We start from the raw sequence: 23,335 nt of genomic DNA on the forward strand, positions 1-23,335 counted from the left end.
AGAAATGGCGGATGGCCAGAAAAAGGGCCAGCAACTCCCGGTCGAACGTGCTGTACTTTCGTTCGTTTCACCGTAGTTGACGGCTGAAAAACACCAGCGTTTGCCACGTCCCATGCACCCACTGTTCCTGCACTGCGCCAATGGCGTAGTCTGACGCGTCGATGGTAAGGGCGATAGTGGCACCTGGCAGCGGGTGTGCCAGCATGGTTGCGTTGGCTAAAGCGCCTTTTGTGTCGATGAACGCCCGGTCCATGTCGACCGTCCAGCTGATCTTGCCGGACTTGCCCTTGAGGGCCTCGTACAGGGGCTGCATGAGCAGAGCTGCATTAGGGCCGAACCGGTGATAAAAATGTACCATCCCGAGGAACTCCTGCAGGGCCTTGACGGACTGCGGGCGCGGGAACGAAGTAACTGCCTCCACCTTCGTTTGCAGGGGAATTGCGCCGTCTGATGTGATGCGATGGCCTAAAAAATCAATCTGCTGCAGGCCGAACTGGCACTTGGCCGGGTTGATGATCAAGCCGTGTTGACTGAGGCGTCTAAAGAGGGTGCGCAAATGGCAGATGTGCTCCTCTTTATTAGGGCTGGCGATGAGGATGTCGTCGAGGTAGACGAATAGAAACTTGAGGTCCCGAAGCACGGAGTCCATCAAGCGCTGGAAAGCCTGTGCAGCGTTCTTCAATCCAAACGGCATCCGCAGAAATTCAAACAGGCCGAATGGGGTGATGACTGCAGTTTTCGGGATGTCTTGCGGGTGTACGGGGACCTGGTGGTAGCCACGGACAAGGTCGACTTTTGAAAAAATTGTATTTCCCGCCAAATGTGCAGAGAAATCCTGAATATGAGGGATCGGGTACCGATCAGGAGTAGGGGCGTCGTTCAGGCGTCGGTAGTCGCCGCAAGGCCGCCATCCGCTGCCAGGTTTCGGAACAATGTGGAGAGGCGAAGACCAGGGACTATTCGACCGGCCAATAATCCCTAGCCGCTCCATCGTGTCGAACTCCGCTTTCGCAGCCACGAGCTTGCCAGGTTCGAGGGCCCGTGCGTAGACCGGGGAGCCAGTAGTGGTGATGTAGTGTTTGACACCATGTTTCGTGGCCGTGGAAGAGAAAGTGGGTCTGGCCAGGTCTGGGAAATCTCTGAGAAGGCGAGTGAAGTCATCCGGAGGTGGGGACGCGCAGGAGACAGTGCGCACCACGGTGTTACCGCGGTAGCACGGGATGGAGTGAAAAGTGGCCACATTGATCAACCGGCGGTGCCGTACATCCACCAGGAGGCCGTTGGCGCGCAAAAAATCCGCCCCGAGGATGGCTTGAGAGACTTTGGCCGTGATGAAACCCCAGTAAAACCGCTGGCCGCCGAAGCACACCTGGACCCGCCGGCTTCCGAAGGTCCGAATGGCCCCGCCATTAGCCGCCTGGAGGGAGGGGCCGTGCCCCCCAACTTGTAGATCAAGATCTGACGCGGGTAGGATGCTACACTGCGCCCCGGTGTCGCAAAGGAAACGTTGACCAGATAGGGAGTCGTTGATGAAGAGGAGGTTTCCCGAATTACCGATTGCCATCGCAGCCGCGGGGCGCTCTATATACCCGGTCCTCTTTCGACAGGGTGGCTGCTGGTTTTTTTTGAGCGACAAGCTGCAGGGAGGGCGGCAGCATCTTGCTTTCGCGCCAAAACGGGCGTGGTAGAAGCACAACCCCGCTGGTTGAGGGGCTGGAGCGGCGTCTGTGGGGGACGGGTGCCATTGGCAGCGCAGTACTGCTGTGTCACCGCGAAGATCTTGTCCGCATCGGCAGCCAGCTCTGCGCAGTCGGTGACTTCCGACCTGGCTAGGGCAGCCTGAACTGGCTGAGGAATAGCTCCCTGAAGAGGAAGCATTCCAGTTCGGAGCCCAGGAGCGTGAGCATTTGGCTCATGAGCTCGGACGGCTTGGAGTCCCCGAGGCCCGGCATATTGAGCAGCCGGCGCGCGCGCTCCGACTTCGTCAGCCCGAAGACCTGTAACAACCGCGCCTTTATCGTATTATACTTGCGATCTTCTGGTGGATTACCAAGCAGGCTGACGATCCGCGAGGCTGTGTCGCTGTCGAGGGCGGAGACCACGTGATAGTAACGGGTCTGATCCGCAACGATGTTCCTGATTACGAACTGGGCTTCAGCCTGGATGAACCACTGGCTGTTGCTCCCAGAACTGTGGTAGCTTCAAAGCAACGGCGTTCGATTCCATGTTCAGTAACTTCTGCGAAAACCGTTCGCAAAAGTCGGGATCACCAATGTAGGAATGTTTAGTACCTATCCAAAAGACTGAGGTCCACTCAGGCGATCAAATAAATGAGGTTTAATGAAAAGTAACAGAGTTTAACAGATAACTACAGGAGAACATCGAATATAGGTCTAGTCAGTTCGGAGGCTCCACGAGGACTGCTAGGGCGGTCCCGTGGCTGACGTCATGACGTCATCACGTTTTTCCCGCCGGTGGGGGATCACGTGATGAACGGCGTGACGTCATCATGTTTACCCGCGCTATTAAAGTGATCGCGCTCTGTACATGTAAACAGTGAAAGCAAAGATACAGACTCAGGCTGTAGCCAACATATTATTAATTAAAGGGAATTATATACAATTGACTGGAGCCCCTTAGTGGCTCCGCCACAGTATTTATTTAATTTCTCTGTCATTTCCTCATTCCCCATTATAAATTCTCCCGTCTCTGGCTGTAAAGGACCTACATTTACCTTCGCCAGTCTTTTCCTTTTCACATACCTATAGAAGCTTTTACAATCCATTTTTATATTTTTCGCTAGTTTGTGCTCATATTCCATTTTCCCTTTCTTTATCAATTTCTTGGTCCCCCTTTGCTGATTTCTAAAAAGATCCCAATCCTCAGGCTGACCGCTTTTTCTGGCAACTTTATAAGCTTCCTCCTTTGACTTAATACGAGCTTTAATTTCTTTTGTTAGCCATAGTTGGATCACTTTTCCTTTTGGGTCTTTATGCCCTAGAGGAATATATGTTTGTTGCAAATTATGCATTATTTCCTTGAATGTTAGCCATTGTATGTCCACCTTCATACCTTTTAGTGTAGTCTCCCAATCTACCATGGCCAACTTGTCCCTCATACCCTTGTAGTTTCCTCTGTTTAGATTGAAGACCTTAGTTTCAGACTGGACTCTGAAACTTATTGTAAAATTCAATCATATTATGTTCACTTGTCCCTAAAGGCCCCTTTACCACAAGATTATTGATTAGCCCTTTCTCATTACACAGTACCAGATCTAGAATAGCCTGTTCCCTGGTTGGTTCCTCCACATACTGATCCAGGAAACCATCTCTCATGCATTCCAAGAATTCGTCCCCCACACCATTAGTGGTAATTTGATTTGCCCAGTCAATATGTAGATTAAAGTCCCCCATGATTACCGTATTGCCCTTGTTACATGCACTTCTAATCTCTTGATTGATACTGTGCCCTACATTACCACTACTGTTTGGTGGCCTATACACAACTCCAACCAATGTTTTCCGCTCTTTGCTGTTTCTTAGCTCCACCCAAACTGATTCCAGTTCTACATCACGATCTGCCAAGCCAAGATCTTTTATCTCTACCATACCAATCTCATCCCTTATTAACAGCGCTACGCCACGTCCTTTTCCTTTTTGTCTGTCCTTCCTAAATGTTGAGTACCCAGTTCCCAGCTTTGGTTACCCTGCAACCATGTCACTGTAATGGCAATTACTTCATACCCATTTACTTCTGTTGGTGCCATTAATGCATCCACCTTGTTGCGAATGCTACATGCGTTTAGATAAAGTGCCTTCAACTTTGCCAGTTTAATATTTTTCTGCATTTTGACCCTCTTTACTGTTGGCCTTTGTTTCTGCTCCCTACTAGTTTTGCTGACTACTTTTCTAACTTGCACTTCCAGCTTTGTTTCTCTCTGCTCTGGGCCCACACTTAGGTTCCCAGCCCCCTGACAAACTAGTTTAAATTTCCACATTTGAGTTTAGTAATATTTCTGTGTGACATAGTTGTGCATTGTGTTTTTTGAAAGAGATTACCTTTAAACCATTACAGTACTTGATTCCAAAGGAAAGAGGATAGAAGATGAAGCTCAGCAATGTTAAGCAGTCTGTGAAGAACTACTGTTAGGCAGTGGGAATAACAAAGCCGTGTGTGTGTGTGTGTGTGTGTGTGTGTGTGTGTGTGTGTGTGTGTGTGGTATGTGTGTGTGGTATGTGTGTGTGGTATGTGTGTGTGGTATGTGTGTGTGGTATGTGTGTGTGGTATGTGTGTGTGGTATGTGTGTGTGTCTGTGTCTGTGTCTGTGTCTGTGTCTGTGTGTGTGTGTGTGTGTGTGTCCTGCCACCAATGATCTTCTGTACAAATGCATAACTGTCTTTAACCCACTGCTACAGCATCTGTGTTTGTTGGCTGAGTGTAAATAAGCTTTCTACAAAAGCCCTGAAACAACGTGATGACATCGTCACGTGATGCCCCGAACGGCGGGAAACGTGATGACGTCTTGATGTCAGAGAGTGGGAGGTTCTAAGCCCAGACCTCGTGTAACAAGCTGCTGAAAAGACCGGTTTGCTGTTGCTCCTGCATGTTTTTGTTTTGTTCACTTGTTTGATTAAATTCAGTTGAATTATTGAACTGACTCGACTTCAGTGCTTCAGTTAGGGATAGATCGATTCCTACATTGGTGACCCCGAAGCTTCGCGGAGGAAAGTTCGAGAACAAGATGGATGTGAACGCAGCGAGTTGGAAGCTCCCTCAATTTTGGGAACGACAGGCAGCCTCCTGGTTCGTGCAAGCGGAGGCTCAGTTCCAACTTCGGAACATTGCAGGCCTGCAGGAATCGATCTATCCCTAACTGAAGCACTGAAGTCGAGTCAGTTCAATAATTTAATCAAACAAGTGAACAAAACAAAAACGGTCAACGATTGTCAGAAGATGCGTAAACCCTTGTGACGGCGGTAGTGGGCCCACGAGGTCGACATGAACGTGATCGAATCGTCGCTCCGGTACCTCGAAAACGGCGACAGGAGTTTTGACGTGGCGCTGTACCTTCGCCCTCTGGCACACAACGCAGGTCTTGGCCCAGTCGCGCCCAATTAAAACCCGCCAAGAGCTGAGAGTGATTTGAAAACATAGAAACATAGAAGATAGGAGCAGGAGTAGGCCATTCGACCCCTCGAGCCTGTTCCGCCATATAATGAGATCATGGCTGATCATCCAAATTCAGTACCCTCTCCCTGCTTTCTCCCCATATCCCTTGATCCCTTTAGCCTTAAGAAATATATCAAACTCCTTCTTGAATATATTTAATAAGTTGGCCTCAACTGCCTTGTGTGGTAGAGAATTCCACAGGTTCACCACTCTCTGGGTGAAGAAATTCCTCCTCATCTCATTCCTAAATGGCTTACCCCTTATCCTTAGACTGTGACCCCTGGTTCTGGACTCCCCCGCCATCGGGAACAGCCTTCCTGCATGTAGTCTGTCTAGTCCTGTTAGAAGTTTATAAGTTTCAATGAGATCCCCTCTCCTTCTTCTGAACTCTAGCGAATATAAGCCTAATCGACCCAATCTCTCTTCATATGTCATTCCTGCCATCCCAGGTATCAGTCTGGTGAATCTTCGCTGCACTCCCTCCATGGCAAGAACATCCTTCCTCAGATAAGGCGACCAAAACTGCACACAATACTCAAGGTGTGGTCTCACCAAGGCCCTGTACAACTGCGGCAAGACATCCTTGTTCCTGTACTCGAATCCTCTCGCTATGAAGGCCAACGTACCATTTGTCTTCTTAACCGCCTGCTGCACCTGCATGCTTACCTTCAGCGACTGGTGCACAAGGACACCCAGGTCTCGTTGCACTTCCCCTTCTCCCAATCTGTTGCTGTTCAGGTAATAATCCGTCTTCCTGTTTTTGCCACCAAAGTGGATAACCTCGTATTTATCCACATTATACTGCATCTGCCCAATCACCCAACCTGTCCAAATCATACTGGAGTTTCTCAGCATCCTCCTCACAGCACACACGCCCACTCAGCTTTGTGCCGTCTGCAAACTTGGAGATATTACATCTAGTTCCCTCGTCTAGATCATTTATATATGTGAATAGCTGGGGTCCTAGCACCGATCCCTGCGGTACCCCACGAGTCACTGCCTGCCACTCGGAAAAAGACCCGTTTATTCCAACTCTTTGCTTCCTGTCTGCCAACCAGTTCTCTATCCAAGTCAGTACCTTACCCCCAATCCCCAAAAGAAAAGAAAGACCTGCATTTATGTAGCGCCTTATGGCCTACTCCTATTTCTTGTGTTCTTATGTTACACGTGCCAAAGCGCTTGAAGGTAGTCACTGCTGTTATGTAGGAAATAAGTTTGCTCACAAGTTGTTTGCCGGTATGGAGAGACGCTGGCTGTTGGAGGTCCAAAGTCGTACTCAGTCTGCAATTTTGATAAAGGTTTTTTGGTTGGACTGACCTTGCCACCTGGCCCCTTGCCATCAGAGTACAACGTGTTAAAGGAAATTTCAGTGGGGCCTCAGGCTCCTTACACTGTCCACAGGGATTGGTGCTTCTGCTGTTAAACCCGGCGGAGCGGTTTTGTTTTCACATCCTGAATGCACTGAGGAGTTCGATCACTCACTGACTCCACAATTAGATTCCAACTTCAAGGTAACAGGAGCTCGCAACAGCCTCACCCTGACTCTGATGTTGAAGCATAAACACACTCTCCAAACATTGATTGACGATTCTTGTAAGAATATAAATGACATCACCGTGCTACATACGTGTCCAACGCATTGGTGCCAGTGGAGCTGGTGATTGTTGACACTAATTGCTCACCCATTTGGCAGGAGTAGAAGGCCAATCAGCCAATGGGGAAAGGAAGGCGCAATCAGCAAGGTCACAGGGCAGGGGGCACTCAATGGGGCGTGACCTGTTGGTGAGGGGGAAGCAGGGAACTGGGTCACAAGCTGGTGGTTATTTGGGGTAATAGAATGGAGTGAAGGCTCACGTCTTATTTGATCCTGTTCAATAGAGAATGGATGTTGACGATCCTAGCATTTTTTGAAAGTGAAATAATCAATAAATCTATAACTGAAATGTAAATAAGCAAAATTATCTTGGCCTATATTTTGCTCCATGGATAAAAAAAGTTATGCTTAAGTCTAATTATTTCACTAAAATTAACGAACAGAAGAAAATGCTAAACCCCTGGCTTCTAGCGTCTCCTCTTTCAGCCGTGGTTCAGTACGTAGCACTCTCACCTCTGAATCAGAAGGTTGTGCTCAAGTCCCACTCCAGAGACTCGAGCACAAAGATCTAGGTCCGGTGCAGTGCATTGGGAGTGCTGCACTGTTGGAGGTGCCATCTTTTGGATGAGACGTTAAACCGAGGCCCCGTCTGCTCTCTCAGGCGGACGTATAAGATCCCACGGCCACGAGCAACATCACTAAAACAGATGATCTGGTCATTATCATACTGTTGTTTGCGGGAGCTTGCTGTGCGCAAATTGGCTGCCGCGCTTCCTACATTACAACAGTGACCACACTTCAAAAAGTACTTCATTGGCTGTAAAGCGCTTTGGGACGTCCGGTGGTCATGAAAGGCAGTATAGAAAAGCAAGGGAGCTAAATTCGGTTGATTTGCCCCTCCCGTTAGCGCCCTAAGAGGGCACTAATGGGGCACAAATCAACTAGCGCCTGGGCACGGCTCCGCTAATGCCTCCCGCGAAATTCAGCGGGAGGTTAGCGGCGGCACTAACCGTTAGCACAGCGCGGCGCTGCGCCCTGGCTGTAATATCGGGTAGCGCCCCCCGACTTACTGCCGGACGCTATGTCCGCCGGGGTCAGGGGCGCCTACTTGCGGTTAAAGGGGAGGTGGCAGGTGGCCATTTTTGTTGCTGGCCGCCTGCCAGCACCTGCCCCCGTTGTTGTCCCTGGCCCCCGTGAAGCCCCCCCGCGGGGTGCCGGCTGCTCTCCGTTTGCCAGCACTCCCGATCCCTGGTGGCCCAGCTGGGTGCTGGGACGCGCTGCGCCAGGCCCTTCCCCTTTAATAAGGGGAGCAAGGACTGCGGCACGTAGCGCCGCGATATTGGCTCGCAGCGCCCCAAGAGGGATGCAGGGCGCTTCCAGTAGTGCCCCTCCTCCCTCTCGGGGCGCTACCTGGGAAAATCGGCCAACGGGGCACTACTCAATTTTTACCCCAAGTCTTTTTTTAATCTAAGTTGAGATATTTGAATTGGAAAGGGAGTGATTCATTATTTGCTGCAGATAAGGCCAAGGAATTTGTTCAGTGTTTGTTTGACGTTGACAACAGGCGCATGTACTGAACTCACGTAGGGGACGAGGGCCCTGCAGTTCAAAGTTTACACATGGCTTAGCCCCTCTGTGTGTGTGTGTGTGTGTGTGTGTGTGTGTGTGTGTGTATATATATTACTTCACGGCACGGGTTGCTCTTGGTGTCTCAGTGTCCCTGCTGGCTGAGTGTTTGAGGTTCAGAGTAAGTAGTGCAGACTTTCTAATATAACCTTTCTAAAGATTATCCAATTGTTGAAGTTAGTCCGTTGCATGGTATCACAGAGCAGCTTTGTAGTAAGACTGACCTGACGGGTGCTGCAAAAATTGCTGTGCATTTTACTGAACTGGTTAGACCTCAGCTGGAGTATTGTGTCCAGTTCTGGGCATCACACTTTAGGAAGGAAGTCAAGGCATGGCGAGGGTGCAGAGGCGATTTACCAGAAAGGTACTAAGGATGTGGGACTTCATAGAATCATAGAAATTCACGGCACAGAGGGAGGCCATTCGGCCCATTGTCTCTGTGCCGGCTGAAAAAGAGCTCTCCAGCCTAATCCCACTGTCCAGCTCTTGGTCCGTAGCCCTGTAGGTTACGGCACTTCAAGTACATATCCAAGTACGTTTTAAATGCGATGAGGGTTTCTGCCTCTACCACCTTTTCGGGTAGTGAGTTCCAGACCCCCACCACCCTCTGGGTGAGAAATGTTCTCCTCCACTCCCCTCTAATCCTACCAATTACTTTAAACCTATGTCTCCTGGTTATTGACCTCTCTGCTAAGGGGAATAGGGCCTTCCTATCCACTTCAGTTACGTGGAGAGACTGGAGAAGCTGGAGCAGAGAAGGTTAAGGGGAGATTTAATAGAGGTGTTCAAAATCATGAGGGGTCTTGATAGGGTAGATCGAGAGAAACTGTTTCCAGTGGCAGGAGGGTCGGTAACCAGAGGGCACAGATTTAAGATAATTGGCAAAAGAACCAGAGGGGAGATGAAGAGATTTTTTTTATGCAGCGAGTTGTTGTGATCTGGAACGCGCTGTCTGAAAGGGCGGTGGAAGCAGATTCAGTAGTAACTTTCAAAAGGGAATTTATATACTTAAAAATAGGAAAAATGTGCCGGGCTATGGGGAAAGAGCAGGGGGGAGTGGGACTAATTGGAGAGCTCTTTCAAAGAGCCGGCACAGGCACGATGGGCCGAATGGCCTCCTCCTGTGCTGTCTAATTCTAACTCTCATTCTTGGAATTGGAATTTCTATTATAGAACAGTTTTCTGGTTTGGACTCAGCTTCCAAACTGCCGTGTGGAATAGATCTGTTTTCAATTAGAGGGGATCTGGTTCCCATCTGACGAATACGTAGCAGCATTTTCTTTTTGGCTGGTTGTCGGAGGGGAAACTGTGCAAGGGTTATGCTTTCTCGAGTTGTCAAAGGATCAAAGATTGTGGTCCATTTTAACAAAGTGCTTGTGACAATCTCTGCGAAAGTAGATGATGATTTAAATGTTTGAACTGAAATATCCCACTGGGATCCCAGAGTTACAGGTCAAGTTAGCACCTGCTGATTTTTAAAAAATGTTTGTTTTTAACTGTTAACTCAATTATGGTTCCACTTGTTAATTTTCTCACGTGGATGCGTGACGTTTGTCGATTGACTGTCGCTTGTGGACGCGGGGAGGTCAGGGTTAGAAGTACAGGAACAAAAGCTGGCCCTGCGTGTGTGTGAGTTATAGGATTATTATCTGCAGAATGACCTGTGAGGCAGTAACTCCGACCTCGGGGTTCGGATCATAGGTAAAAACCACTTTAGTTTCACTTTTGTGCTTTGATGTCACCGGGGGCATCAGCGGCCAAGAGCCACTTAACCCCGTGGCTCACCGTGTTCTCGCACAGCCACGGTGGGGAGGTGCAGTCTGCCATTTAGGGCTTGCACAAAGGATGTGTCCTGCTCGTCAATAGGTAATGGGCAAATTCGAAACATCCCGCTTTCTGGTGGGCCACTGGCGGCCATTATTGCCGCTGCCCCCTTTCCTCAGAGCCGATAATTAAAGGTCATTTGTTGAGCATCTCGAGTTTCTCTCCTCACTCGCCTCATATGCTCTCCGAGCTCATCATGTCCAGGAGACCTACCTCCTGCCCTCTTGACCTTATTACATCTAAACTGCTAACCATAGGAAGGAACCCAGGAACAGAAGGAGGCCATTCAGCTTCTCGAGCCTGTTCCGCCATTCAATGAGATCATGGCTGATCTGTATCTTAACTCCATCTACCCGCCTTGGTTCCGTAACCCTCAATACCCTTACCCAACAAAAATCTTCCAATATCAGCTTTGAAATATTCAATTGACCCCCAGCCTCGACAGCTTTTTGGGGGGAGAGAGTTCCAGATTTCCACCACCCTTTGTGTGAAGAAGTGCTTCCTGACATCACCCCTGAACGGCCTGGCTCTAATTTTAAGGTTATGCCCCCTTGTTGTGGACTCCCCCCCACCAGAGGAAATAGTTTCTCTATCTACCCTATCAAATCCGTTAATCATCTTAAACACCTCACAACTTCCCTTCGTGACTAGCCGATATTGTAAGCTGTTCCTTCCGCTCTGGTACTGTCCCCTTCCCTTTCAAATCTGCCGACATCTTCCCCTTCCTCAAAATCTCACCCTTGACCCCTCTGTCCTTGCAAACTACCGCCCCACCTCCAACCTCCCTTTCCTCTCCAAAGTCCTTGAACGTGTTGTCGCCTCCCAAATCCATGCCCATTTTCCCTGGAACTCCCTCCAATCAGGTTTCCGTCCCTTCCACAGCGCTGAAACGGCCTTAATCAAAGTCACAAATGCGACTGTGACTCTGGTAAACTATCCCTCCTCGCCCTTCTCAACCTGTCTGTGGTCTTTGACACGGTTGACCACTCCATCTTCCTCCAATGCCTCTCCACCGTCGTCCAGCTGGGTGGGACTGCACTCGCCTGGTTCCATTCTTATCTATCTAATCGTAGCCAGAGAATCACCCGCAGCAGCTTCTCTTCCCGCTCCTGCATCGTTACCTCTGGTGTCCCCCAAGGATCTATCCTTGCCCCCCCCTCCTATTTCTCAGCTACATGCTGCCCCTCGGCGACATCATCCAAAAACACAATGTCAGGAATGCTGACAACACCCAGCTCTACCTCACTGCCACCTCTCTCACCCCCTCCACTGCCTCTGTGTTGTCAGACTGCTTGTCCAACATTCAGTATTGGATGAGCAGAACTTTCGTCCAATTAAATATTGGAAGACCAAAGCCATTTTTAAAAATTTGTTCATGGGATCTGGGCGTCGCTGGCAAGGCCAGCATTTATTGCCCATCCCTAATTGGCCCATGAGAAGGTGGTGGTGAGCTGCCTTCTTGAACCGCTGCAGTCCGTGTGGTGAAGGTACTCCCACAGTGCTGTTAGGGAGGGAGTTCCAGGATTTTGACCCAGTGACGATGAAGGAACGGCCGATATACTTCTAAGTCAGGATGGTGTGTGACTTGGAGGGGTACTTGGAGGTGGTGGTGTTCCCCTGCGCCTGCTGCCCTTGTCCTTCTAGGTGATAGAGGTCGCGGGTTTGGGAGGTGCTGTTGAAGGAGCTTTGGCGAGTTGCTGCAGTGCATCTTGTAGACGGTACACACTGCAGCCACGGTGCGCCGGTGGTGGAGGGAGTGAATGTTTAAGGTGGTGGATGGGGTGCCAATCAAGCGGGCTGCTTTATCCTGGATGGTGTCGAGCTTCTTGAGTGTTGTTGGAGCTGCACTCATCCAGGCAAGTGGAGCGTATTCCATCACACTCCTGACTTGTGCCTTGTAGATGGTGGAAAGGCTTTGGGGAGTCTGGAGGTGAGACACTCGAGGTGAATTCCCAGCCTCTGGCTTGCTCTTGTTGCCACACCATTGTCCCCGCCACAAACTCCGTCCCTAGCCACCGACTCCATCCCTCTCTGGTCAGTGAACCCGACTATTCGCAACCTTGGGGTCCTCTTTGACTCTGAGCTGAGCTTCTGACCACATCACCTAGACTGCCAACTTCCATCTCCATAACGTCACTATCTCCGCCCCGCCGCAGCCCAACTGCTGCTGAAACCCTCATCCATGCTTGTATCATCTCCAGTCTTGATTATTCCCACACTCTCCCATCTTCCATAAACTTGAGCTCATCCACAACTCTGCCGCCCGTGTCCTAACTCGCACCAAGTCCCGTTCACCCATCACCCCCTGTGCTCGCTGCCCCGTGTCCTAACTCGCACCAAGTCCCGTTCACCCATCACCCCCTGTGCTCGCTGCCCCGTGTCCTAACTCGCACCAAGTCCCGTTCACCCATCACCCCCTGTGCTCACTGCCCCGTGTCCTAACTCGCACCGAGTCCCGTTCACCCATCACCCCCTGTGCTCGCTGCCCCGTGTCCTAACTCGCACCAAGTCCCGTTCACCCATCACCCCCTGTGCTCACTGCCCCGTGTCCTAACTCGCACCAAGTCCCGTTCACCCAGCACCCCCTGTGCTCACTGCCCCGTGTCCTAACTCGCACCAAGTCCCGTTCACCCATCACCCCCTGTGCTCGCTGCCCCGTGTCCTAACTCGCACCAAGTCCCGTTCACCCATCACCCCCTGTGCTCGCTGCCCCGTGTCCTAACTCGCACCAAGTCCCGTTCACCCATCACCCCCTGTGCTCGCTGCCCCGTGTCCTAACTCGCACCAAGTCCCGTTCACCCATCACCCCCTGTGCTCACTGCCCCGTGTCCTAACTCGCACCAAGTCCCGTTCACCCAGCACCCCCTGTGCTCGCAGCCCCGTGTCCTAACTCGCACCAAGTCCCGTTCACCCATCACCCCCTGTGCTCACTGCCCCGTGCCCTAACTCGCACCAAGTCCCGTTCACCCATCACCCCCTGTGCTCACTGCCCCGTGTCCTAACTCGCACCAAGTCCCGTTCACCCATCACCCCCTGTGCTCGCTGACCTACATTGGCTCCCGGTTAAGCAACGCCTCGATTTAAAAATTCTTTTTTTTTCAAATCCCTCCTGGCCTCGCCCCTCCCTATCTCTGTAATCAAATTCAGCCCTACAACAAACGCTCCCTCTAAGCTGCGAGGCTGCCTCTTTAAAGGGGCCGCGCACCCAAAAGAAATTAGGGGGAACAGAGCCGACGACTCTCCGAGATCTCTGCGCTACTCCAATTCTGGCCTCTTGCCCATCGTCCCACCATTGGTGGCCGTGCCTTCAGCTGCCTGGGCCCTAAACTCTGGAATTCCCTCCCTAAACCTCTCTGCCTCTCCTCCTTTAAGACGGTCCTTAAAACCGACCTCTTTGACCAAACGTCACCTGTCCTAATATCTCCTTCTTTGGCTCGGTGTCGATTGTGTTTGATATTCGCCCCGTGAGGCGCCTTGGGATGTTTTACGATGTTAAAGGCGCTATAAATGCAGTTGTTCTTGAGTGTGACACCTTCCAAAGGTGCGACGACACCTGAAAGTGCGGCATCTGTGGGGGTCTCACGATCAAGTGTCGCACGTTATCAAACAACCCACGTCACATGACAGCGAAGTAGACGAGGATCAGAGAGTTATGGCCCTGGTTGAGAGATGCTGTGTGGGTGGCTGTGTGTCCGGGGCTGTAGGTGTGTGTGTGAGGGCAGCGTCATGGGAATTGTAGTGTTCATGCTATTCCTGTACCTGGAAATAACCACAGGCTAAATTGTCAACCAGGCAAATAACAACTGAGAGACAAAAATAACGTGGAAGAAATCAAATAAAATGATTCCATTTCTTTCAGCATTTTATAGCAACTCCATTTTATTACCACACTTGGAGTACTCTGCTCAGTTCTGGTTTCCATGTTACAAAACTGATGTTGAGGCACTGGAGAAGGTGCAAAAAAATATCTACGAGAATGATACCAGAACTGAGAGGTTATAACTATCAGGAAAGATTGAACAGGCTGGGGCTCTTTTCTCTAGAAAAGAGAAGGCCGAGGGGAGACCTGATAGAGGTCTTTAAGATTATGCAAGGGTTTGGTAGGGTAGACGTTGTGAGAAGATGTTTCCACTTGTGGGGGAGACCAGAATTATAAGATTATTTTTTATTCGTTCACGGGATGTGGGCGTCGCTGGCAAGGCCAGCATTTATTGCCCATCCCTAATTGCCCTTGAGAAGGTGGTGGTGAGCCGCCTTGAACCGCTGCAGTCCGTGTGGTGAAGGTGCTCCCACAGTGCTGTTAGGGAGGGAGTTCCAGGATTTTGACCCAGCGACGATGAAGGAACGGCCGATATATTTCCAATTCAGGGTGGTGTGTATCTTGGAGGGGAACTTGGAGGTGGCGGTGTTCCCAAGCGCCTGCTGCCCTTGTCCTTCTAAGTGGAAGAGGTTGCGGGTTTGGGAGATGCTGCCGAAGAAGCCTTGGCATGCGTGCATCTTGTACGCCAGTGGTGGAGGGAGTGAATGTTTAAGGTGGTGGCTGGGGTGCCAATCAAGCGGGCTGCTTTGTCCTGGATGGTGTCGAGCTTCTTGAGTGTTGTTGGAGCTGCACTCATCCAGGCAAGTGGAGAGTATTCCATCACACTCCTTACTTGTGCCTTGTAGATAGTGGAAAGGCTTTATGGAGTCAGGAGGAGAGACACTCGCCGCAGAATACCCAGCCTCTGACTTGCTCTTGTAGCCACAGTATTTATGTGGCTGGTCCAGTTAAGTTTATGGTCAATGGTGACTCCCAGGATGTGGATGGTGGGGGATTCGGCGATGGTAATGCCGTTGAATGTCAAGGGGCAGTGGTTAGACTCTCTCTTGTTGGAGATGGTCATCGCCTGGCACTTCTGTGGTATGAATGTTACTTGCTACTTATCAGCGCAAGCCTGGATGTTGTCCAGGTCTTGTTGCATGCGGGCGTGGCCTGCTTCATTATCTGAGGAGTTGCGAATGGAATGGAACACTGTGCAGTCATTAGATAGTTACTAATAAATCCAACAGGGAATTCAGCAGAAGCGTCTTTACCCAGAGAGTGGGGAGAATGTGCAACTCGCTGCCACAGCGAGTGGTTGAGGCGAATAGCAGAGATGCATTAAGGGGAAGCTCGATAAACACATGAGGGAGAAAGGAATAGAAGAATACGTTGACAGGGTGAGATGAAGAGGGGTAGGAGGAGGCTCGTGTGGAGCATAAACACCGGCACGGACCAGCTGGGCGGAATGGCCTGTTTGTGCACTGTAAATTCTATGTAATTCTAGGAAACTCGCGCTCCTGATGTGGAGGAAGACTTCTCAAAGCAGCTGACAAAAACAGTTAAGGCTGAGCCGGAGGGAAAATTTAAACCTGAGAGGATTAGGGTGGGGGCTGGAGGCTGGGCTGCAGAGAAGGTTCATGAAGAGGCTTTTGAAAGTTGGCAGGAGATGGCAACTTCTCGGAGTACTGGAGGAAAGGAGCAGAGTGGGTGAATGAGTGGCCAACAAAAGCGCAGTGTTCACACAAATTAATCCCGATGAAGGAGGCTGTTCACATCTAGTTCATCTTTCCCAGGAAACCTATAGTGATCCTACAAGGAAGGATACACTTGCCGTAGAGGGAGTGCAACGAAGGTTCACCAGACTGGTTCCTGGGATGGGGCGATTGTCCTGTGAGGAGAGATTGAGTAGACTAGGCCTATATTCATTAGAAGAATGAGAGGTGATCTCATTGAAACATACAAAATTCTAACAGGGTAGATGCAGGAAGGATCTTTCCCTTATAACAACAGAAAACGCTGGAAAAACTCAGCAGGCCAGGCAACATCCGTGGAGAGAGAAACAGAGTTAACGTTTCAGGTCGAAACCCTTCTTCAGAACTGAGAAAAAAGCAGGAAATGAAACGGATTAAAAAGCAAGTTTGGGGGCTGGGAAATGGGGGAGGGGTGAAAGAACAAAAGGGAAGATCTGTGAGAGGTGAAGAGACATTAAGAGGTATTCAAGGCGAGACGAGATGGTAATAGGACAGGTAAAGAGACAGACAATGGCTCTAGATGAAGTGTGAAATGCGCTGGCAGAGTGAGAGGCAGCTGCCGTGTGGGAGAGAAAAAAGGAAAAGGCACAAACCAAAGGTGTGGATAAAAATATGATAGGGGCCGAGGTTATGATCTGAAATTGTTGAACTCGATATTGAGTCCGGAAGGATATAAAGTGCCTAATCGGAAGATGTGGTGCTGTTCCTCGAGCTTATGCTGAGCTTCCGTGGAACAATGCAAGAGGCCGCGGACGGTGAGGTCTGAGTGGGAGCGGAGCGGTGAATTAAAATGACCGGCGACTGGAAGCTCGGGGTCACCCTTAGTCTAGAACTAAAGGTCACAGTCTCAGGATAAGGGATTGGCCATTTAAGACTGAGATGAGGAGAAATTTCTTCACTCAGAGGGTTGTGAATCATTGGAATTCTTTAACCTTGAACGGAGGTGTTCCGCAAAGCGGTCACCCAATCTGCGTTTGGTCTCCCCAGTGTAGAGGAGACCACATCGTGAGCAGCGAATACAGTATACTAGATTGCAAGAAGTACAAGTAAATCGCTGTTTCACCTGGAAGGGGTGTTTGGGGCCCTGGACAGTGGGAAGGGGGGAGGTATAAGGGCAGGTGTTGCATCTCCTGCGCTTTCACGGGAAGGTGCCGGGCGAAGGGGAAGGGGTGCTGGGGGTGATAGAGGAGTGGACTAGGGTGTCTCGGAGGGAGCGGTCCCTACGGAATGCTGAAAGGGGCGGGGAGGGGGAGATGCATTTGGTGGTGGGATCACGTTGGAGGTGGCGGAAATGGCGGAGGATGATCCGTTGAATGTGGAGGCTGGTGGGGTGAAAGGTGAGGATAAGGGGAACCCTATCATGGTTCCGGGAGGGAGGGGCAGGGGTGAGGGCAGAAGTGCGGGAGATAGAACGGACACGGTCGAGGGCCGTGTCAACCACGGTAGAGGGGAATCCTCGGTTGAGGAAGAAGGAAGACATGTCGGAAGCACTGGTGTGGAAGGTGGCATCGTCGGAGCAGATGCGGCAAAGACAGAGAAACTGGGAGAATGGAATAGAGTCCTTACAGGAGGCGCGGGGTGGGAGGAAGTGTAGTCCAGGTAGCTGTGGGAGTCAGTGGGCTTGTAGTGAATGTTGGTCAATAACCTATCCCCAGAGATAGAGACGGAGAAGTCGAGGAAGGGAAGGGAAGAGTCGGAGATGGACCATGTGAAGGTGAGGGAAGGGTGGAAATTGGAGGCAAAGTGAATGAAATTGTCTAGTTCAGGGCGAGAGCAGGAAACGGCACCGATACAGTCATCAATGTATCGGAAAAAGAGGTGAGGGAGGGGACCCGAGTAGGACTGGAACAAAGAGTGTTCCACATATCCCACGAAAAGGCAGGCATAGCTAGGACTCATGCGGGCTCCCATAGCAACATCTTTGATTTGGAGGAAGTAAGTGGAGTCAAAGGAGAAGTTGTTCAATGTGAGAACAAGTTCAGCCAGGCGGAGGAGGGTGGTGGTGGATGGGGACTGGTTGGGCCTCTGTTCAAGGAAGAAGCGGAGCGCCCTCAGGCCATCCGGGTGGGGGATGGAGGTGTAGAGGGATTGTACGTCCATGGTGAAAAGGAAGCGGTTGGGGCCAGGAAACTGGAAACTGTTAAAGTGGCGGAGGGCGTCAGAAGGATCTTTCCCTTGGCTGGGGAGTCTCGAACCAGGGGTCACAGTCTCAGAATAAGGGGTTGGCCATTTAGGACTGATGAGGAGGAATTTCTTCACTCAGAGGGTGGTGAATCTTTGGAATTCTCTGCCCCAGAGGGCTGTGGAGGCTCAGCCGTTGAGTATATTCAAGACAGAGATCGGTGGATTTTTGAATATTAAGGGCATCAAGGGATATGGGGATAGTGGAGGACAGTGGAGTTGAGTTCGAAGATCAGCCATGATCTTATTGAATGGTGGAGCAGGCTCGAGGGGCCGAACAGCCTACTCCTGCTCCTGATTCTTATGTTCTTATCCCCCTGTCCCTTCCTATCTTAGTATTAATTGAATGACTCCTCGGTCTTTGGCTCCAAAATCCTACCTGGAAAGCCACTCCAAGCATTGATCACTCTTTATTGAAGGAAGTGCTTCCTCACGTCGGTCTTGAGCTTGCCGCCTTCCATGTTCCGAGAAACGGTACACACTTGGGTACAATAGCAAAATACTGCGGATGCTGGAAATCTGAAATAACAACAGAAAATGCTGGAAATACTCAGCAGGCCAGGCAGCATCTGTGGAGAGAGAAACAGAGTTAACGTTTCAGGTTGGGTATTGGTGTATGACTGGAGTGCGGGGGACCGAGTACAGGTTAGGATGCTGTAGCGGGGTGCCTGGTTTAAATTTAACAACTGTCGCTCGGGTTTCCAGGGATTGGGGAAACCCGGCAGTGAGATAATGCCAAGAACTGCTGGCACCACCAGGTTGGTGTCTTTTACAGAACTCCTTGTGGGCCAGGAAGAGCAGGAGTGAGTCCCTCCCGGCCCCTAAAGGAAGCCTTCGGCCTCCCTTCTGCTGATTGTGGATTCTTCTCGTTGCCGCGATTGGCGACCTCCGCTCCCTCCCTCCCCCCGCCTGATTACCAGGCTCCTCCCCCTCCCCCCCCCCGCCCCCGCCCCTGCCCCTCGCCCCAACCACCAAGCCTCAATCTCTCCCTCCCTCCTGATTGCCGGGGACCATATCCCCAATGATCTCCTGCCGTTGGCTTTCCCGCCGAGCCAGCCTGTCAACCTGACCGGCTACCGGGCAGGAAACGGAAGAAAATTATAATGAGGTCTGCCTGCGGTAAATTCGCTGGGATCTCCATGTCCCTGGCTTTACCGGATTTTGGGAGGCATACCCCCCGCTCTCACCCGTAAATATCGAGGCCATCACATCAGTAAGCAGGCCGTATTGCAGTGAAGGGCACATCTCTGTTGTGGGTCCATGGAAAGCATCAGGAACGACATTCTAAGTTCCATCATCTGCAATCAAAAAATAGTCTTCTGAACTCACGGATCCAACCTTCCACCCCTTGCACCCCAGGGCTCAGCAGTACAATCATTACTGCCCCTCCGACAGTGCGGCGCTCCCTCAGTACTGCCCCTCCGACAGTGCGGCGCTCCCTCAGTACTGCCCTCCGACAGTGCAGTGCTCCCTCAATACTGCCCCTCCGACGGTACAGCGCTCCCTCAGTACTGCCCCCTCGATAGTGCGGCAACTCCCTCAGTACTGCCCCTCCGACAGTGCGGCGCTCCCTCAGTACTGCCCCTCCGACAGTGCGGCGCTCCCTCAGTACTGCCCCTCCGACGGTGCGGCGCTCCCTCAGGTACTGCCCCCTCCGACGGTGCGGTGCTCCCTCAGGACTGCCCCTCCGACGGTGCGGCGCTCCCTCAGTACGGCCCCTCCGACATTGCGGCGCTTCCTCAGTACTGCCCCTCCGACAGTGCGGCTTTCCCTCAGTACTGCCCCTCCCGACAGTGCGGCCCTCCCTCAGTACTGCCCCTCCGACAGTGTGGCGCTCCCTCAGCCCCTCCGACAGTGCGGCGTTCCCTCACTACTGCCCCTCCGACAGTGCGGCGCTCCCTCAGTACTGCCCCTCCGACAGTGCGGCGCTCCCTCAGTACTGCCCCTCCGACAGTGCGGCGCTCCCTCAGTACTGCCCCTCCGACAGTGCGGCGCTCCCTCAGTACTGCCCCTCCGACAGTGCGGGGCTCCCTCAGTACTGCCCCTCCGACAGTGCGGCGCTCCCTCAGTACTGCCCCTCCGACAGTGCGGCGCTCCCTCAGTACTGCCCCTCCGACAGTGCGGCGCTCCCTCAGTACTGCCCCTCCGACAGTGCGGCGCTCCCTCAGTACTGCCCCTCCGACAGTGCGGCGCTCCCTCAGTACTGCCCCTCCGACAGTGCGGGGCTCCCTCAGTACTGCCCCTCCGACAATGCGGCGCTCCCTCTCTCCTTCGCCCCCTCCCTCCTTCGCCCCCTCCCTCCTTCGCCCCCTCCCTCCTTCGCCCCCTCCCTCCTTCGCCCCCTCCCTCCTTCGCCCCCTCCCTCCTTCGCCCCCTCCCTCCTTCGCCCCCTCTCTCCTTCGCCCCTCCCCCCCTTCGCCCCCTCCCCCCCCCTTCGCCCCCTCCCTCCCTCCCCCCCTTCGCCCCCTCCCTCCCTCCCCCCCTTCGCCCCCTCCCCCCCCTTCGCCCCCTCCCCCCCCTTCGCCCCCCTCCCCCCCCTTCGCCCCCTCCCCCCCTTCGCCCCCTCCCCCCCCTTCGCCCCCTCCCCCCCCCTTCGCCCCCTCCCCCCCCTTCGCCCCCTCCCCCCCCCTTCGCCCCCTCCCCCCCTTCGCCCCCTCCCCCCTTCGCCCCCTCCCCCCCTTCGCCCCCTCCCCCCTTCCCCCCTTCGCCCCCGCCCCCTTCCCCCTCCCTCCCTCCTTCGCTCCCTCCCTCCTTCCCCCTCCCTCGCTCCCTCCCTCCTTCCCCCTCCCTCCTTCCCCCTCCCTCCTTCCCCCTCCCTCCTTACCCCTCCCTCCTTCCCCCTCCCTCCTTCCCCCTCCCTCCTTACCCCTCCCTCCTTCCCCTCCCTCCTTCCCCCTCCCTCCTTCCCCTCCCTCCTTCCCCCTCCCTCCTTCCCCCTCCCTCCTTCCCCCTCCCTCCCCTTTCCCTCCCTCCCTCCTTCAGCCCTCCCTCCCTCCTTCAGCCACTCCCTCCCTCCTTCACCCCCTCCCTCCTTCAGCCCCTCCCTCCCTCCTTCCCTCGCTCGCTCCCCTTCCCTCGCTCCCCTTCCCTCGCTCCCCTTCCCTCCCCCCTTCCCTCGCTCCCTCCCTCCCTCGCCCCCTCCCTCCCTCGCCCCCTCCCTCCCTCGCCCCCTCCCTCCCTCGCCCCCTCCCTCCCTCGCCCCCTCCCTCCCTCCCTCCCTCGCCCCCTCCCTCGCCCCCTCCCTCCCTCGCCCCCTCCCTCCCTCGCCCCCTCCCTCCCTCGCCCCCTCCCTCCCTCGCCCCCTCCCTCCCTCGCCCCCTCCCTCCCTCGCCCCCTCCCTCCCTCGCCCCCTCCCTCCCTCGCCCCCTCCCTCCCTCGCCCCCTCCCTCCCTCCCTCCTTCGCCCCCTCCCTCCCTCCTTCGCCCCTCCCCCCTTCCTTCGCCCCCTCCCCCCTTCGCCCCTCCCCCCTTCGCCCCTCCCCCCTTCGCCCCTCCCCCCTTCGCCCCTCCCCCTTCGCCCCTCCCCCCTTCGCCCTCCCCCCTTCGCCCCTCCCCCCTTCGCCCCTCCCCCCTTCGCCCCTCCCCCCTTCGCCCCTCCCCCCTTCGCCCCTCCCCCCTTCGCCCCTCCCCCTTCGCCCCTCCCCCCTTCGCCCCTCCCCCTTCGCCCCTCCCCCCCTCCCCCCTTCGCCCCCTCCCCCCTTCGCCCCTCCCCCTTCGCCCTCCCCCTTCGCCCCTCCCCCCTTCGCCCCCTCCCCCCTTCGCCCCCTCCCCCTTCGCCCCCTCCCCCCTTCGCCCCCTGCCCCCTTCGCCCCCTGCCCCCTTCGCCCCCTGCCCCCTTCGCCCCCTGCCCCCTTCGCCCCCTGCCCCTTCGCCCCCTGCCCCCTTCGCCCCCTGCCCCCTTCGCCCCTGCCCCCTTCGCCCCCTGCCCCCTTCGCCCCCTGCCCCCTTCGCCCCCTGCCCCCTTCGCCCCCTGCCCCCTTCGCCCCCTGCCCCCTTCGCCCCTGCCCCCTTCGCCCCTGCCCCTTCGCCCCTGCCCCTTCGCCCCTGCCCCCTTCGCCCCTGCCCCCTTCGCCCCTGCCCCTTCGCCCCTGCCCCCTTCGCCCCTGCCCCCTTCGCCCCTGCCCCCTTCGCCCCTGCCCCCTTCGCCCCTGCCCCCTTCGCCCCTGCCCCCTTCGCCCCTGCCCCCTTCGCCCTGCCCCCTTCGCCCCTGCCCCCTTCGCCCCCTGCCCCCTTCGCCCCCTGCCCCCTTCGCCCCCTGCCCCCTTCGCCCCCTGCCCCCTTCGCCCCCTGCCCCCTTCGCCCCCTGCCCCCTTCGCCCCCTGCCCCTTCGCCCCTGCCCCTTCGCCCCTGCCCCCTTCGCCCCTGCCCCCTTCGCCCCCTGCCCCCTTCGCCCCCTGCCCCCCTTCGCCCCCTGCCCCCTTCGCCCCCTTCGCCCCCTGCCCCCTGCCCCCTGCCCCTTCGCCCCCTGCCCCTTCGCCCCTGCCCCTTCGCCCCTGCCCCTTCGCCCCCTGCCCCCTTCGCCCCCTGCCCCCTCGCCCCTGCCCCCTTCGCCCCCTGCCCCCTTCGCCCCCTGCCCCCTTCGCCCCTGCCCCTTCGCCCCCTGCCCCCTTCGCCCCCTGCCCCCTTCGCCCCCTGCCCCCTTCGCCCCCTGCCCCCTTCGCCCCTGCCCCCTTCGCCCCCTGCCCCCTTCGCCCCCTGCCCCCCTTCGCCCCCTGCCCCCTTCGCCCCTGCCCCTTCGCCCCTGCCCCCTTCGCCCCCTGCCCCCTTCGCCCCCTGCCCCCCTTCGCCCCCTGCCCCCCTTCGCCCCCTGCCCCCTTCGCCCCCTGCCCCCTTCGCCCCCTGCCCCCTTCGCCCCCTGCCCCTTCGCCCCCTGCCCCCTTCGCCCCTCCCCCTTCGCCCCCTGCCCCCTTCGCCCCCTCCCCCTTCGCCCCCTCCCCCCTTCGCCCCCTCGCCCCCTTCGCCCCCTGCCCCCTTCGCCCCCTGCCCCCCTTCGCCCCCTGCCCCCTTCGCCCCCTGCCCCCTTCGCCCCCTGCCCCCCTTCGCCCCCTGCCCCCTTCGCCCCCTGCCCCCTTCGCCCCCTGCCCCCTTCGCCCCCTGCCCCTTCGCCCCCTGCCCCTTCGCCCCCTGCCCCCTTCGCCCCCTGCCCCCTTCGCCCCTGCCCCCTTCGCCCCTGCCCCCTTCGCCCCCTGCCCCCTTCGCCCCCTGCCCCCTTCGCCCCCTGCCCCCCTTCGCCCCCTGCCCCCTTCGCCCCCTGCCCACCTTCGCCCCTGCCCCTTCGCCCCCTGCCCCCTTCGCCCCCCTGCCCCCTTCGCCCCCTGCCCCCTTCGCCCTCCTCGCCCTCCCTTCGCCCCCTCCCTCCCTTCGCCCCCCTCGCCCTCTCTTCGCCCCC

The sequence above is a fragment of the Somniosus microcephalus genome, unplaced genomic scaffold, assembly GCF_052327205.1.
Source record: "Somniosus microcephalus isolate GS21.2 unplaced genomic scaffold, FLI_Smic_1.0 unresolved_chr2, whole genome shotgun sequence".
NCBI lineage: Eukaryota > Metazoa > Chordata > Chondrichthyes > Squaliformes > Somniosidae > Somniosus > Somniosus microcephalus.